We start from the raw sequence: 18,715 nt of genomic DNA, 5'->3' as shown, positions 1-18,715 counted from the left end.
CCCGCTTTGCCAGCTACTGAGGCCTCCATCAATGTTAGTGGTGAGGATGATAATGATGTTTTTTCATAATCGTTCCTAAGGCGCCACTAGTAATTACTGTGCTAGGCCCATTGCCAACAACCTTCCTTCTCCCCAAAAGGAACAGGGATTGGAAGAACAGACGTGTGTCTGTGGCAGCCACTCAAGGAGAGAGCAGATGCCTGGGTGACCCTGGGCAGCCAGATCGCACGCTTCAGTGCCTGCAGGAAAAACGAGAATATCAGGGTTTGCACAAAGGAAAGGAGCCGCCTCTGTGTGCCATTGCTCCCTGAGCATCCCGGGACCAGGTGCCGGGTGCCTTACCAACCAGCCCGAGTGGGTACCACAAGTCTCTCCCTGAGACGTGCTGGAGTTGCCCTTAGCACAATATTTATCTCACCACGTAAACCAATCTAGCTGGTTAGAAAAACAAGTTTTATTGCATTCTTAGGCAGTGCACTTGGGTGACAGTGCACTTAGTGTTTCTGACAGTAGAGATAACTTACCGGCATAAAGGCTGGGTAAATTGGATTAAGGAATCACTGTGTGCTGAGAAAGTGGACAGAATAAATTTAGAAATGGAACAGAACAAGAAACAAACAAAAAAATCAGGGAGGAAGAGTGGACTGGTGGCTGAGCCCAGCTGCAGAGCTGGAATCTCTGAGTTCAAATCCCAGGTCCTCTACTAGCTGTGTGACCAGGGGCAAGCTACTTGACTTCTCTGTGTCTTAGTTTACACACTCAGTGGGGAATTCAATGAGCAAATAGATGTATTTAAAAAGGCCTTCAAACAGTGCCTGTAAATAGTAACAGCTTGGTAATATCAGTTATAATATAACAGAACTTTGGAAAAGTTGGGATGTGGGCGCTAGGCGGCTGGGACTGGGGTGAGGGGTGTAAGGTGCTCACTTGTAGTGTAACATTTAGGGGGTGCCAGAAAGGTTAGCAGTCGAGATATAAAGAGGACTTTAATGTGATATTTTTAGAACATCAAAATGCATGATAAGAAAATATCAAAATTGTAAAATAAACATAAGATGTGACCCTGTAATTGCCTCACCCTGCCTCACTTGCCTTACTCGAATCCCAGCCCTGGATTTCCAGTAAAACTTTATTTACAAAAACAGGTGGCCAACACAAGGGCCAGAGGTTGATACTTTGATTTCTTTTGAAAGGATTGCATTAAAATATTATTTATCCTTATCATTGAGGGTTTTGGCACCCCCTTAAATTTTACACCCAAGGTTAGTTCCTCACCCTAGTCCCAGCTCTGGATGTTTTCCTTCTCTGAGAGTATCAGAGCAATTCTAAATCATACACTGACCTCAGAGCTCTTAGGGGCCAACAGGAATTTCCCCCGAGCTGGAGGACACAGACAGTTAATTGATTCCGTGCATGTGGGAGTTTGGGATGGAGTGAGGCTGTCGGAACTGCTCTGAGGTCACCTTAAGACTAAACTTCCAACCCAGAAAGGAAAAAAGAAAATCTGATTTCACATAGTCTCCTTCTGCCCACAGAGTGTATTTTTGAAAATAAATTAGATGCAGCGGGGAGGGAAGGGCCAAAGCACAGAGAAGGCTGGATGACAAATTCCAGGACCAAGAGTTGCTGCCTTTTGCTTTGTTGTTTTAACCTTCTTGGGGCTCTTCAAGAAGGAGGCATTTGTCATCCCGATGATCAACTTTAGTGCCCTCCGCGTTTATAGCTTAGAATTTAATAGAAAGGACATAAACATATACTTTTCATCCATTTTCACTGTTACCTGCTCAGCTCAGACAGCAGCTAGGATTATCATAGCCCTTCGGAGGGAGATATTATGAGGCTGCGGTTTACCCCTGCCCTAGCAGAGCCATAAAGACGATGCCTCTGTGTGCAGAAACACGCTGTCGTTAACGCGGCCCGGTCATTTTCAAAGCCCCCCACCCACCTTATTTGTTAGGATTAATCCCCTCTTTTCAAAGCTTAAAGTCAACCAGCGTTTAGCTCTCCCCTGACAGTTGCTCCGATGTTGCAGTGGGTGAATATAAAACGCAGGCTGTGAACTGACCTTTCTCGAGGGAAAATAAGCCAGAGCTTGGAGTTTTTGCTGCTTTGGCCCACAGCTAGGGCAGCTAGGGCAGTGGCCCTTCTGCATCATTTGGACCCAGAAGGCTGCCAACACAGCCACTCATTCCTGAGAGCCAGGGAGGAAATGAGCTTTCTTGCTGCCTTAGCTGCAAGCAGCCAGTGAGATGTGAGCCAGGCCAGCTAAGTGGCCCCGGCCTCGGGCCCTGTGGGTGGAAGATGACGGGGTGCGGTGTCAACCCGGGGTAACGTAATGCTGATGGGAGGCGTTGGCGTGACTGCCACATCCGAAAGCGGTAGCGTGGGGGTTGTGATTACAGATTTTGTAGTTTTTTTTTTTTTTAAAAACTTCCTTTACTAGTAGTCAAAGAAATGGAAGTTAAGGTAACTGGATAATTCATAATTTTTTTCAAGATTTTTTGATGGGAACCATTTTTAAAGTCTATTTTGAATTTGTTACATTATTGCTTCCCTTTGCTGTTTTGGCTTTTTGGCCCTGAGGCATGTGGGATCCTCCCCAACCAGGGGTCGGACCCGCGCCCCCTGCACTAGAAGGCGAAGTCTTAACCACTGGACCTCCAGGGAAATCCCGATAATAAATATTTTAAAATAATATTCTTTGCTGCTGAGGGTATGAAGAGTGAGTTTCTTACAGTCTGCTGGTCAGATTTTGAAACTTTGCAGAGAACTCAGCAATGAAAAGAGTCCTTCAACTATGTAGTCTGATGTGAAGGACAGTGTATTAGAAGTCACTTAACAGGAAGACAAGATAAATCAAAATGCGTGCACACACACACGGACACACAGATACCAAATGACCATCCTGTCCTAATGCGGAAATTCTGACACAGCAAAACAAGGATTAATGTTTTTTCCTTTCAATACCATGCTTTGGCTTGGGTGCAGGTAGGGAAGTTGTTTCTTTGTGTTAATGTGAGTTTTGTGACATCCCGGATGGTATAAAAATTATTTAGTAGTTCTTAAAAAAATTCAGTTTATTAAAGTCATACTCTAATTTTTCCTTAAACTTTTTTTTAATAAATTTATTTATGTATTTATTTATTTTTGGCTGCATTGGGTCTTCATTGCTGCGCACGGGCTTTCTCTAGTTGCGGAGAGCGGGGGCTGCTTTTTGTTGAGGTGCGCGGGCTTCTCATTGCAGTGGCTTATCTTGTTGCAGAGCACGGGATCTAAGCACGTGGACTTCAGTAGTTGTGGCACGCGGGCTCAGTAGTTGTGATGCATGGGTTTAGCTGCTCCGCAGCATGCGGGATCTTCCCGGACCAGGGCTCGCACCTTTGGCCCCTGCATTGGCAGGTGGGTTCCTAACCACTGTGCCACCAGGGAAGTCCCTAGTGTTTCTGCAAACTTTTAATTCCAATTTCTCAATCTCATGATCTTGTTTATAAATCTCACATTTTAGCCATCTCATTAAAGATTTTGTTTGTTATTTGAGATAATTTACTATTAAAAACATAGGTGATTAAACCTTTTTAAACATTTATACAGCTGATATATTTAATTTCCTTTTTTTTTTTTTTTTTTTTTGCGGTACGCGGGCCTCTCACTGCTGTGGCCTCTCCCGTTGCGGAGCACAGGCTCCGGATGCGCAGGCTCAGCTGCCATGGCTCACGGGCCCAGCCGCTCCGTGGCATGAGGGATCTTCCCGGACCGGGGCACGAACCCGCGTCCCCTGCATCAGCAGGCAGACTCTCAACCACTGTGCCACCAGGGAAGCCCCTAATTTCCTTTTTAAGAACTTCAGTTTATTCAGTCATATGGAGAGAGGGTCTTTACAGAGACGGTCTAGGTAAATTGAGGTCACTGGGGTGGGCCCTAATCCTACGTGACCAGTGTCCTTATAAATGGGGACATTTGGACATAGAGACAGAGACACACGGAGGGAAGATGGTCACATGACACTGGAGTCAGGATTGGGGTGAGGCATATACAACTCAAGGAACACCCGAGGCTACTAGACGCTGGGAGAGAAACATGGAACAGATTCTCCTCCGGAGTCTTCACAGGGAGCGTGGCCTGCCATCACCGCGATTTCAGACTTCTAGCCTCCAAAAACTATAAGACCATAAATTACCGTTGTTTTAAGCCACTCAGTTCAGGGTACAGTATTATAACAGCCCTAGGAATCGAACCCACGTACTAAGGATGTCCGTTTCTTTCTGCCGGTTGGAAGGATGTACCTCAGCTTTAGAGTAAGTTGACCCCGTCTTATTTTTAAAAACCACTCTTGCTTTTCCCTGGCCTCAGTTCTTCTCGTTGCCATCTCCTCAAACGTCACCTCCTCGGAGAGGCCTTCCCTGACCCCCGCCTGTAGCAGTGTCCACCCTCGTTCTGCACGACCCACCTGTGTTACAGGCTTCTTCAGTCTGGAGTCGTCCTGTTCAGGTATTGGTTCGTTGTTTATTTGCTCTCTCCTCTCCCATCCTTCTAGGACATGAGCTCCAGAAGGCTAAGGACCTTCTCTGCTGTCTACAGCAGGGCCTAGGACACGATGGGCACCTGATCAATATTTATCCAATGGCTGAGTGTAAAGCAAGTTTGAGATAAAATAGAGCTCGCATCTCTAGTTCTTCACTCACTACTGCAAGTTCTTCCTCCTCCTTTCTGCCTTCCCTGGAAGATCTCAGTGGCAAATCTAACTCCCTCCTCCTTCCTCCCCTCCCTTTTTCCCTTTCCTCCCCCTCCCTTCCTTTGTTCCACCGCCCCCTTCCCGCCCCCCTTTATTCCTTCCTTCATCACAGTATCACCAAGCATCTCCCACGTCAGAGGCACCGTGCTAGGTCTCCGGGTGTCCTCATGGAACCTAGAGTCAATCAGAGGTGACAGACATTCAAGTGACTGTTAGCATTTTCATACATTTTAGGAAGTAATTTAATACATTGAGGAAGTATTCCAAGGGGCTCTGAATGTTGACGATGGGGGACCTTTCTTAGTCTGCAAGGTGCCTGTGGATGGCAAAGCTTCTCTGAGGAGATGCTATCTTACCTGGAACCTGAAAGGAGAGGAGGAGTGACCGGGGAGAGAGGCGAGGAAGAGATTCTAGAAAATGAAACTGTGTGTGCTAAGGTCCTGAGTGGGAAAGAATTCTCTGGAAGAAATGGAAGAAGACAAATGTGGCTAGAGCACCAGTAGGGCTGGAGTAGTCAGCCTCAGGATCAGGGGAATTTTCATAGGAGGAGTGAGAAGTGGAGAATTTAGGCATAGGGGGGACATGATCAAATTTATATTTAAAAGAGATCATTTTTGACTGCCTCGAGGAGGAAGCATGGGTGGGGTGGGCAAGACTGAATTTGGAAGACCAGTTAAAAGACTATAGCGGTGGCCCTGCTGAAAAGTGCTGGTGGCTTAGGGATGGGGATGCCTGGGTGCCCGGGTGCTCCCCCTGTGCTAACAGACAGCCATTTGTGTGGATGGTGTTCCTCTGGTCGTCTAGCGATGGGATCTGCTAAGGCGTCCCACATAGCTGGGCGGTGGAGCATTGGCACAGACTTCCTGGAAGTGGTATCTCTCAAAATGAAAAAGAATATTGCAGTTCCCCTTGTGGGATTGCTAAATGATGAAACAGTGGAACAGAGGTGCGGAGATGATTCTGCTAGCACGTTTACCGCAGAGCTGGTTAGGAGAGTCAGACATTGGCAACAGTGCAAAAGTCCCGTCTCGTGGCGTGATTGAAGACATGTGTGTACCTGTGTGATGGTCCACCACGTGCCCGTGAAAGCGATGATGCAGATTTTTATTCATTTACACAGGAAAATGTCCACGGTGTCTTCTTTTATGGAGAGAAAGTTACAGAAATTATTCTGTTGGTGTAAATAAGCAGACAGTTGTGCTCCAGCATGCAGGCAGATATAGAAATGCTTCTCCGAGTATTGTCTTGTGTAAGAGACTCTATAGGCTTGCTCTCGTTCTGGCAGGAGAAAAAGAAAAGACTGGGGGAGGGTTGAAGTGGTTGCTTGTGGAGACACAAGGACAGAGGCAGAGTGACCTCATGGGATCACTGTCAGTCATGCCGTTGCTTTTATGACTACCCTCGCACTCTAAAGGAAATCCCGAAAACGTAGTCTTGTCTAGTTAAAGTGGTGCTCTTGATTTCACGACTGGTCAGAGGGTCCTGCAGGGAGCGGTTAAGAGCCTTGGCCTTGGAGTAAACCCTGAGGGTGCCTGGCAGCCCTGCTGCTTGCCGTGTGTGTGACTTTGAACAGGTCACTTAGACTTGCAGAAGGCTGCCGTCCTCACCTGTGCAAAGGCACACACTTCAGGGGGTTTTCTAAGAGCCAGATGAGGTTTAAGAGCTTAGCTCAGTACCTGGCACATGGTAGGTGCTCAGTAAATATTAAGAACTTTTAGCACCTACCTGCTCCCAGACACCTGACAGGTTCTTCGGGATTTGACTTGACTTTTACAGCCCTTGGGGACACAGTAAAAGGAGGATCGTGTAGTGATAAAAGCATGGAGTGTAAACAAGAAGCTGGGGTTTTTTTACTCTTGGTTTTCCATGAACCTGGTAGGTGACCTTCAGTACCACTCACCCCCCTGGGCTAAGTCTCTTTTTTTTTTTTTTTTTGCGGGGCCCAGCCGCTCCGCGGCATGTGGGATCTTCCCGGACTGGGGCACGAACCCGTATCCCCTGCATCGGCAGGCGGACTCTCAACCACTGCGCCACCAGGGAAGCCCTGGGCTAAGTCTCTTTAACTTTAAAGTGAGAAGGTTAGACTGAGAAAGCTTCCAACTCTATAATTCTATGACTGCATGGCCTGAAGACCTGATAAAACCTATTCGACTATCTTGTTGAGGCTTCCAGGTAGAGGCCGGTTATCTGTGTGCCCTAGGCTAGAAGGCGTCTTTAATGGACTCGTAGCAAAGAATTCAGTTTCTGTTTCCTGATCCTGTTGCACCAGCTGATGGGCCTGCAGAAGGCTGTTATCAACGATTTATGGTCACCTCCATGCCTTGCTCTTATCAGCAAAGCTAATCATATTTTAAGCTTTTTGAGTTTTTCTCCTTGGAATAATTGCTTGCTCTTACTGCCTAATGAATCTTCAAATGATAGTTTGATTCCTTGGTGTGGGAGAACTGGAGGATGTTTCCTACAGACGCCAGCTCTTTCTGCCCCAGGTAGGGACCTATGAGGTGAAAGTAACAGTGACTAACTTTTCCTTCCTCTGCACGGGTGCCATGGGCCTCGGGGTCCGGCTGGCTTTATATTGGCTGACTTCCTGCTTTCTCTTCCGTGTGTCTCTCTATCCATACTGCAAAGCTCATTACCAGCATCTTCCAATTACTTTCCTTAGTAAGTAGTTCTCAGAGATGTGATGGGGTGTTGTGAAAAGAAGTGCAAGATGAAAAAAAAAGTTGGTAATGAAATAAAATTGGAGTCTTTGTTGATTATATTTCTTTTTTAAAAAAATTTATTTCATTGAAGTGTAGTTGATTTACAGTGTTGTGTTAATTTCTCCTGTACAGCAAAGTGATTCAGCTATACATACATATACATTCTTTTTCATATTCTTTTCCATTATGATATATCACAGGATATTGAATATAGTTCCCTGTGCTGTACAGTAAGACCTTGTTGTTCATCCATTCTATATATAACAGTTTGCATCTGCTAATCCCAAACTCCCACTCCATCCTTCCCCCATCCCTCCTCCCCCTTGGCAACCACAAGTTTGTTCTCTGTGTCTGTGAGTCTGTTTCGTAGACATGTTCTTTTGTGTCATATCTTAGATTCCACATATAAGTGGTTATATTTCTTTCTTTTTTCTGGAGACTGATAAAGTACCATGTCATATCAAAGTCACTGCAGAGTCCTGTAGTCAAGAAATAACGTTTCACTTGGTTTAATCCAACGTATCCATATTCCTTTCAGAATATGGAACGTTTTCATGAATAATACTTCTTAGCATCTCGGTAAACTGATACTTTGAAAAGATTCAGGATTGTGCTGTTGACCCTTTGAGCAGAGCTAGACTCGAATTATGGCTTCTGTTTAGAAGAATCCTTATGAAGTGTTGGAGGTTTGACCACCAGCTGCCTTGCTAGGGGGTGACTGCGTGAGTCGTCTCAGCCGAGGCTCCCTCGCTCTCCCTCCTTCCCCACCAGGATGTGTGCCCCTTCTGGGGCCTCCGTGAAATGTCTTCTCTCCCCTGCTTCTGAGGCCTTTGTGTAGCTGGGCCAGGCTGCCAGGATCAGAGGTGAGGGAAGGAAAACCTCCTGTTGCTCCAGCCGCCTTCCGGCAGCTCTGGGGCGGGCCAGAGGCCCAGTAGCTGTTCTGAGCCCTGAAATCCTAGGGGAGAGACCAGCTGCTCCTCCGTCTTCTTGGTCATCTAACGTTGGAAATCTGGGCCACCTGCTTCTTGTCTGGAGACTTGATGTTGCCAGTTTCCACCCCATCTTCTTCTCACATATTGACCCAGGGGTGACGCCTCTACCTGGCTCCTTGGAAACGGGCTCTGATTTTATTTAACTTTTACATAGGCACTCAAAAACCATGCAGTGATCCTACCTGAGAGGAAGCAAGTGGAGCAATAGGAAACTTCACTGTAAAGGGAGGCCAGGGCTTCCCTGGTGGCGCGGTGGTTGAGAGCCCGCCTGCCGATGCAGGGCACACGGGTTCATGCCCCGGTCCGGGAAGATCCCACATGCCGCGGAGCGGCTGGGCCCGTGAGCCATGGCCGCTGAGCCTGCGCGTCCGGAGCCTGTGCTCTGCAACGGGAGAGGCCGCAACAGCGCGAGGCCCGCGTACCGCAAAAAAAAAAATAAAAAAGGGAGGCCAGGGCCCCGTTCTCCTCCGTGTTCTGTGCTTCAGTGTGCTCGTTTGCCAGGACTGATGTAATGAGATACCACAAGCTGGGTGACGGGAAGAACAGAAATTCATTCTCTCACAGTTCTAGGCTAGAAGTTTAAAGGTCAAGATGTTGGCGGATTTGGTTCCTTCCCAGGGCCGTGGGTGAGAGTCAGTTCCAGGCCTCTCTCCTCGCTTCCGGTGGTTTGCTGGCAATCTTTGGCATCCCTTGGCTTGTAGAAGCATCAGCTCCATCTCTGTCTTCATCTTCGTATGGCCTTTTCCCTCGGTGTGTCTGTCTCCAGATTTCTCCTTTTTATAAGGACATCCGTCATAGTGGACTAGAGGCCACCCTAAGGATCTCATTTTAAATTGATGACCTCCTTAAAGACCCTTTCTCCAAATAAGTTCGCATTCTCAGGTGCTTGGCGTTACGACGTCCACATGTTATTACGGTGGGGGGGGCGGGGGGGCAGGACATAGTTCAACCGTAACTTTGAATGTGAGGGAACACCGGGATGGTGATGACAGTATGGCATCCCTCACTCCAGATGGAAGCTGTGGGAAGGGGGGCTGTTAACATTGCCGTGCCATGACCTGTGGGAGACTGTGGTAGACACAGCACCGGAAGCCTCAAATATTTGGGACGTAGTACTCATTTCATGCTTACAGAGCATCAGTCAGCTTTGCTTCCGTCATCTCATCAAATCCTTATGAAAAGCACCCCACGTCCCTAGAGACACTCCTCCCAGGTGCCTCCCCTGACCTCTCCAACCATATTTCCAGTCATTTCCCTCTTGTTTTCCTGCTCAAGCCACTCAGGACTCATTTCCTCGAGAGGAATCTGTTATCAGGGAGGTAGGCAGAGGCCAGACAGGAAAATCAAGGGCAAAGCATTTGCGACCTCTCTGGCAGAGGCTCTTACACATTCGAGTCAGGCTATAATATGTGCTGGGAGCTGACGGATTGTTGAGGAAGTTTCTCAGAGCAGTTCAGGCAGGAAGTACAGAATAGCTTCTATTGGACCAAAGTCAGAAATAAAGCCGAAAGACATTTGTGTGTACACAGTGCACTCAGAAATTTGTTTTCCGCCCAGGGTGTGAAGGAAGGGGAGCTCGGGGAAGGGGAAATGGCCCCTCAGGGAGTCTAGGAGACGCATGTGTGCCTGAGAATGGCTTGGATGCAGGCAGTCGTGGCATCTCCAGGGACGTGTTGGTCCCCAGCTGGACAAAGCCAGATCCTCCACCTGCATCGTGGAGCTGTACCTGTCCAGGTGTAGTTAGAGCCACACATAACTCTCAGTTTTAGGAAAGCAGGTTACACTGCAGCCACGGCAGTTTTCCAGCCACTTCCTGGCAGCTGGGGCTGTGGGAAGAGAGAAGGATGCTTGAGTTTTGGAACCATGGTCTCGTGAGGAGTCCGAAGATATGGATGGTGGTGGTCTGTGATGGTCAACCTTACGTGTCCACTTGCTTGGCCATGGGGTGCCCCGTTATTCGGTTACACATTATACTGGGTATTCCTGTGAAGGTGTTTTTGGATGAGATGAATATTTAAATCAATAGACTGAGTAGAGTAGATTCCTCTCCCCGATGTGGGTGGGCCTCATCCACTCACCTGATGTCCTGAATAGAACCAAAAGGTTGCCATTCCTCTCAAGTAAGAGAGCGTTCTTCCTGCCTGATGGCCTTTGGACTGGACATCAGCTTTTTCCTGCCTTTGGACTCAAACTGAAACATTAGCAGTTCCCGGGTCTCGAGCCGACCAGCCTTAGGGTCAGAGCTAGAACTGCACCGTTGTCTCTTGTGGGTTCCAGCTCACCAACTCACCCTGCAGATCTTGGGACTTGCCTGTCTCCATAACTGTGTGAGCCAATTCCTTATTAAAAAAAATACCTTTCTATCTGTGTTCATCCATTCATCCATACGTATGTGTACACACACACACACACACACACACACACACACACACACACACACACACACACACACATGTGCACAGTGGTTCTGCTTCTCTGAAGAATCTTGACTAATACAGGGTCTTAGCTAGAAATGAGCAAACTAGGGCCCATGAGCTAGATCCAGCCTGCCATCTGTTTTTGTACAGTCCACGAGGGAAGAATGGTTCTCCCTGATACATATTTGTAATCGATTGGATGATAGGAACATTTATAATAACTTTGATCCCCAAGTAAGCAGAATGTTACCCCACCCTAATTCCATTCTTCTCATTAGTAGACCTATATGACTAAAAATTCTTCTCATATACTTTGAAATTCATCAGTGAAAGTTGTGGAAATGTGTTTTTTCTCTTCTTATGTAAGTACCTACTTAACGTCCTTGATTTTGTGTCTGGGCCCACATATCTTAAGATATTTACTGAAAAAGTTCTCTGGCCCATCATCTAAGATCTGACTGTCCTATAACTGAAAAAATGTTGTGGGTAGCTTAAAGACATCTACAGCACATCTTTCCCCCTTTATAACTTTAAAAAGTATCTATGTTAATATTCTGCAGGAATCTTTTTAACATTAAAAAAACAACAAAAACAGGAAAATTTCCCAATGGATGTAATTAGAGCAAAGATGGCATCTTTTTCCTGGATGAAGGTGAATTCAGGGGAGGAGGAGAGCGGCGTCCTCGGAGTCTCTCAGGCCGGCTGGCAGTGTGTGTTGTGCTCACCGGAACTGGGTCTTTACAGTGTCCTGAGTAGCAGCCTCGATTTGGCCCCAACCCGTCCCTCTGGCCCCAGGCACCTTGAATCACTGCAGTCGTGTTTGTCATTGCTTTCTTTCATTTGCAGCTGTTCGTCTCCTTTTTATGAAGCCGCCTTGAATTTGTCTGGGAGCATTCTTTGTTTATTGGCTTGAAGTGAAGAGAACTCAGCTGCTTCAGAATAGAGTGTAGAAAGTCAGACTGCCCAGGGTCTCCCGCCTTGCTTACTGGGTGACACCTGGGAGCCCCTTTGTCCAAGGTCACTGAGAGTTCATCCTGAGGGGAGACCCAGCCAGGCTCTGTAAACGATGGCCTCGGCTTCAGTAGGCCCTCCTTGGTGGGCTGCCAAACGAGAAAGGCAGTCGTGCTCACAGAGAAGCGTAGGTTTTTCACCTGCTCGTTAAGCTAAGAGGAGATCTACCTTTGTGTTCCTTGAGAAGGTAAGACTCTGGATCCCACAGTCAGAGATGGGACTCGTAAGATGCAAGGCATGGCCTGTCGGCAGTCTGATTCCATAGGAAGTTTTTTCCTACCCCAGGCCTTTTGCACTTGTAGTTCTAGTTGGCTAGGAACATTCTGGCCTACACTCTGCATGGCCGTCTCTTTCTCAAACTTCAGATCTCAGCTTAGGTGTTTAGAGTGGTCTTTTTCAGCGTAAAGTACAATAACCCAACTGAGTGTCCCTTCGACATATTTGATAAAGCCCCTACTTTGTCCAGGGACTGTTCTAAGAATTAGGGATAAAAACAACCAACCAAACAAAAACCTTCACAACCCAAACAGTCAAAATTCTGTTTATTTGCGGTGTTTCTCAAACTTTGGCATGCGTCGAGTCATCTGAAGGGCTTGAAAAAACAGACCGCGTGGCCCCCGAGTGTCTGGATCTGTTGGTCTGGGGTGGTGTTCGAGAATCTGCATTTCCTATAATATCCCAGGTGCTACTGGTCCTGCTGGTCCGGGGACTCCACTTTGAGAACCACTGGTTTAGTGGGTAACGCTCCTCTCAGACCAGTGTTTGTTTGCTTAACATGATTTGCAAGTCTTTTTCTTTGTTTACTTGTGCTTTTTTTTTTTTTTTTTTTTTGCCTCCCCCCGCCGGAATGGGGACTCTGTGAGGGGGGAGTCATCTCTGCCTTATGTAGCCCTGGTGCCAGGAGAGTGACCAGCACACAGTAGGTGCTCCGTAGATACTTGAAGGACTGAGGAGGAGTGAAGGCCGGCAGGCAGCAAGGAAAAGCTCCCTTTGCTGTTCCTCCCTGTGTCTGCCCTTCTTCATTTCGCCACTTCCACGATCCATGAGAAATCTTGGCAGGTGGGATGGGTAGAACCTGGGTTAGCTTGTCATCCCCAGTGAAAACCTCAGGTGTTCAGTCAGATTATTGAAGTGAAAACAATTCTTTATGCCTCAAGGGGGTAAGATTGTAGAGCAGGCAAGTGAGAGATCGGGGAATGGTGGGTGTCCACACGTATGGGATGGGCGGTGTGAGGGAGATTGCAATCGGAGACCTCGTGACATTTAAGCATCCAGACTGTTTTTTTTTTTTTTTTTTTTTTTTGCGGTACGTGGGCCTCTCACTGCTGTGGCCTCTCCCGTTGCGGAGCACAGGCTCTGGACGCGCAGGCTCAGCGGCCATGGCTCACGGGCCCAGCCGCTCCGCGGCATGTGGGATCTTCCCGGACCAGGGCACAAACCCGTGTCCCCTGCATCGGCAGGCGGACTCCCAACCACTGCGCCACCAGGGAAGCCCCAGACTGTTTTAAAAAGAGCTCCCAGAATTTGGGCAGTGAGATAACCCTTGTTGAGAGTTATCTTCGTGCCTACATTTTTTAGATTAGAGAGAAGTCTGTGCTATGAAATCTCCCCACAGAGGCAACAAGAGGCCAGCCTTCTTTATGCCTGGACACAGACCTGCCAGTTACAGAAGAGCCCTAAGTGTCTTTGTACCTCCCATCTGGCATCTTAAGGAGTTTTCTGAAAAGCGTTTTGGTATTATTTGGCACCATGTGTAATTGATGGGTCCTGCGATAGAAACCAAGTGTCTTAGTCCATTCTGTCTGCTGTAACGAAATACTATTGACTGGGTGGTTATAAACAGCGGAAATTTATTTCTAACAGTTCTGGAGGCTGGAAGTCCAAGATCAGGATGTCAGCAAGCTCAGGTTTGGGGCGGAAGGCCCTCTTCTGGGTTGCAGACGGCTGTCTTCTTGTTGTCTCCTTACATGGTGGAAGTGGGGAGGCCTCTCTGCGGGGCCTCTTTTATAAGGGCACTAATCCCGTTCATGAGGGCTCCAGCCTCCTGAGCTAACTACTTCTAGAGGCCCCACCTCCTAGTACATCACCTTGGGGAATTAGGTCTCAACATAGGAATTTGGGGGGGCACAAATACGCAATTCTGTAGCACTAAGGCAGGCGTGGCCCATGCCCCGAGCAGTCCCTAGGCCCAGGAGACATAGGTATAATTTGTTTCCCGGGCACCCAAATCGTAAAAGCATTCTCAGCACAAATGAATGGTCACCAGCTTCCTTGTGCTTTGGATCCATTCTACCTCAGATGAGATCCAACGCCAGTATCTGGGAGGACTTCCGCAAAAACTGTGGACCCCCTAGGACTGCAAATAAAATGTGGCACTTGTGTTCATTTTCTGATTGCGGGGGTGTGTGTGCAGCTCTCCTCAATGCTGGTAACAATCTACACACCCAAGAAGCCAAAGGGAATTTGGTTTGAGATGTTAGAAGACATGAGTTATTTTTTTAATTGTGATTATTTACATACACATGTGTATACCTATATATGAATATATATCATAAAATTTGCCATTTTAATCATTTTTAGGTGCACAATTCAGTGCACTAAGTACATGCACACTGTTGTGCAACTATCACCTTTACCTGTTTCCGAAACCTTTTCATCACTCTAAACAGAAACGCTGTAGCCATTAAGCAGTAATTCTGCATCCCTCTGCCCCCCAGCCCCTGGTAACCACTTAAGTTTCTGTCTCTATGAATTTGCCTCTTCTAGATATTTCATATAACTTGAGTGATACAACATCTGTCTCTTTTTGTCTGCCTTGTTTCACTTCATGTTTTAGGGGTTCATCCATGTTGTGATGTGTATCAGAACATCATTGCTTTTTTTTTTTTTATAACTGAATAATATTCCACTGTGTGTTTACACCCCATTCTGTTTAGCTCTTGATGGGTACTCATGTTGTTTCCATCTTCTGGCTGTTGGGAATAATGCTACTATGAACATTAGTTCACAAATATCTTTTCGAGTCCCTGCTTTCAATTCTTTTGGGTTTATGCCTGGACGTGAAATGACTGGATCATCCGGTAATTCTACATTTAATTTTTGAGAAACCACCAAACCGTCTTCCAGAGCCGCTCTAGCATTTTTACATTTTCACCAACAATGTACAAGGGTTCCGGTTTCTCTCCTTTCCAACACTTGTTATTTTCTGTTTTTCTGATAGCAGCCCTCTTAGTGGATGTGAGGTCGTTTCTCGTTATGGTTCTGATTTGCTTTTCCCTAATGATTACTGACGCTGAGCATCGTTTCATGTGCATATCGGTCAGCTGTGTATCTTCTGTGGAGAAATGTCACCTGAAGTCCTTTGCCTGTTTTTATTTATTTATTTATTTTTAACATTTTTTTTTTTTTTTTTTTTTTTTGGCGGTACGCGGGCCTCTCGCTGCTGTGGCCTCTCCCGTTGCGGAGCACAGGCTCCGGACGCGCAGGCTCAGCGGCCACGGCTCACGGGCCCAGCCGCTCCGCGGCATGTGGGATCTTCCCGGACCGGGGCACGAACCCGTGTCCCCTGCATCGGCAGGCAGACTCTCAACCACTGGCCACCAGGGAAGCCCCCTTTGCCTGTTTTTAAATAGGGTTATCTTTTTGTTGATGAGTTGGATTAAGGTGGGCCCCTATCCAACATGACTGGAGTTCTTTATGGATTATAGACAGTAAACATTTATCACATAGATGATTTGCACATCCTTTCTCCCATTCTGTAGGGTGTCTTTTCACTTTCTTAATAATGTCCTTTGGTGTACAAAGTTTTAAGTTTTGATGAAGTCCAATTTGTCTGTTTTTCTTTTGTTGTTCATGCATTGGTATCACATCTGAGACTCCGCTGCCAAGTCCAAGCTCATGAAGATGACCTGAGGTGTTCTTGGACTAGGAGATCAAGTCAACATTGATCACATCTTTGCTTAAGATCGTACTGATACACTGCTTCTGTGAATCCCCTGAATTATATGCAAAATTTTCTGCTTGCTCTGGCACTTTACATGTGTCTCTTTGTTAAAAACTAAACAGCACTGAAGCATTTTGGTATCATATGAGTTACCGGCTGGTTGCTATGGAGTTTTGATTGCTCACATCTCCCAAGGCATTACTTTGAGAGGCAGGTGTCCTGGCTTACCCTGTGGACCTTGAACATGCTCATCGAGTCTGGTAGTGGATCTATCATACTTGCACGTCTCTTCTCTCTCTATAGGATGAGGATTCGCTGAGCTCTCGTGGGTTTTAAGAAACACAGTTAATATGTGGCCTTGTTACAAAATGTAAAACTACCCACCAAAGTATATACTTCTTTTGGAATTACGCTTGACGCTAAATGAAGGAATGACTTCCAAGCCTGGCTTATAAATTGTGCTTGTTGCTCATAAGGAAAATGAGATCATGGTACATAAGGTAGATATTAAAGAAGTGATTCTGGTAAGGAGGAGGGAAAAGCAAAAGGGTTAATGGAGTGGAAAATAGAAACCGGGTCACATTCCTGGAAAGGCTGGGTCAACCAGAGCCAGAAGATTTAAAACTCAGCTAGAAATTGGTCATGTATAAGTCTCCCCGCGGAAGTACCGCTTAAAATGTTGGCTTGGAATCCAGCAAGCGGGCATGCCCATGTACTTAAGGAAACAGAGTCCATACGTACTGGCAACAGTGCTCAGGTCAGACTGAAGGGGGTTCTTAGAAGCTCATTTTTCCATCAGCCCCCAATACCCCTTGTCCCTAAGACTCAACTCAAAAACCAAGTGGGCAGGTTTTGTTTGTTCATTCTGGGTAAATGTTAGGCATTTGCAAAGTCAACATTCCTTGCCTCAAACACCCTGCTTCTCAGAAAATGGAAAAGCTTAAATCGTATGTAATTAGGATTTATTCAGCCCCTCTATGCAGTCCATTGGCACCGAGAAACTTCTTTCTGGAGGTGCATGGGCCTTTGGGACCTTGTGTCCTCTGCTTACGGCACTTTGGAGATCATTTATGAAGGCAGGAAGAGCTGACTGGGTGGCAGCAGGGGTTGGAAAGCCTCCCTGTTTGACAGGAGTCATTGACATTAGTTTATACAGCAGGGCACCATTCAGGAGCCTGCCTACTTAGAGAAGCTGTGTGGCCCTGAAACGAAATTTCCTTCTTCATTATGCATGTGATGAGACCATTTCATCAGATCAGGCACTCCTCCTCTGGATGGTGGTAAAAACTGGCAGGAAAAGCTCTCGCTGGAAAGGAAGGGAGGAGGAAACTCACTTTTTGTCTAAGCTCCTGATCTGTGTGTGCATGATGGGTGATGGCAAGTGGAGCCCTGGATGGAGAAACATGTTCTAGCCAGAAGCCAATTTGCACTTTGTAGAAGTGAATTGACTAAGCTTATTAAGCTTATCACCTGTCATGGCATAGAAATGGGAAGCAACGTGGTTATAAACAGATTTATCCTTGGGCTGGAAAAAGGCAGAGGATGAAAAGGGTGGCAGGTTATCCAGACTCTTAACGACGAAATGTTGTGTGCCCCCAAAGTCATGTGTTGAAGCCCTATCCCTCAAATGTGATGGTATTTGGAGGTGGGACCATGGGGAGTTAATTAGTTTTAGATGAGGTCATGAGGGTGGGGCCCCCATGATGGGATTAGAGTCTGTGAAGGAAGAGAGAGAGACCAGAGCTTTCTCTCTCTCTGCTGTGGGAGGACCTAGCAAGAAGACAGCCATCTGCAAGCCAGAAAGAGAGGGGTCACCACAACCCAGCCATACCGGCACCCTGGCCTTAGACTTCCAGCCTCCAGACTGGAAGTGAGAAATAAATTCCTGTTGTTTAAGCCACTCAGCCTGTGGTATTTTGTTAGGGTAGCTTGAGCTAAGAAACAGTCAATTAGGTATGAACCTCCCCCAGAGTGAAAACCCATGAGCCCCTGTCATGGAGATGCTGCTTCCCAGGCCAGTGATGAAGTGTGGGTACAAAGAACTGGTCTCACTTTGCCCCTGAGCCTGTACATCTCTTTCAATTTGAGTGAGTTGCTTCCCTAAGTCTTCTTTGTTTTCTTATCTGCAAAACAAGGATAATAAACCCACCCATCTCACAGGCAATTTAAGGTTAAGCAAGTAAAACATTTAGCATAGTTTCTAACATATTAGGTGCTCCGTAAGTGTCGGCCATATTGAATAGGGATTTATGGTCAAGTGTTTGGTTCTCTCCTGTCCCCCCACTCTTACTACACACCATTCTCTCTTCCACTGCTTTATGCGCTCAAGCCACACTGGCTGTCTTTTCGGTTTGTTTTAAATAAACCATGTCTCTCCCACCACAGGGCCTTTGCACGTGCTGTTTGCGTGGCTTGGAATATCACTTCTGTCTTTTCCTAGTTAACTCACATTCATCCACTGGCTCTCAGCTCAACCATGACTCTTGTGAGAGACCCTCCTTGAAATCCATGGCACTAGCTCTCCGGTCTGTCGTCCCCTCTCCCACTCTAACCTTGTTGACATTTTAAAAGTATTTGTGTGATGACTGGATTTTTATTTTCTTTCCCACTAGATGTAAGCTCCATGAGAACTCATGGCCCTGAACACAGTGAGCACAAAAACTCCTGGCTGAACAAATCCATCCTGGCTTCTGACACAGTGCCTAGAGCATAAAGGTGATCATGATTCTTCAGAGCTAAAAGTGCTAAATCAGACCCATACCGTTTGGGCTGGCAGCTGAGGAGGAGGAATGAATGCACGAGTCAACGTGATCCTAATGTGTTTTCGAGAGACTCAGACGTCTAGGGAGTTTCATTGGGCTTTTGACAAGAATCACTGCATTGGTAAGCAAGTTTAAGTTTGCAATAGCCCCAATTCA

Source organism: Orcinus orca, chromosome 10, assembly GCF_937001465.1.
Source record: "Orcinus orca chromosome 10, mOrcOrc1.1, whole genome shotgun sequence".
Lineage (NCBI taxonomy): Eukaryota > Metazoa > Chordata > Mammalia > Artiodactyla > Delphinidae > Orcinus > Orcinus orca.
Note: the sequence above shows the minus strand (reverse complement) of the source record.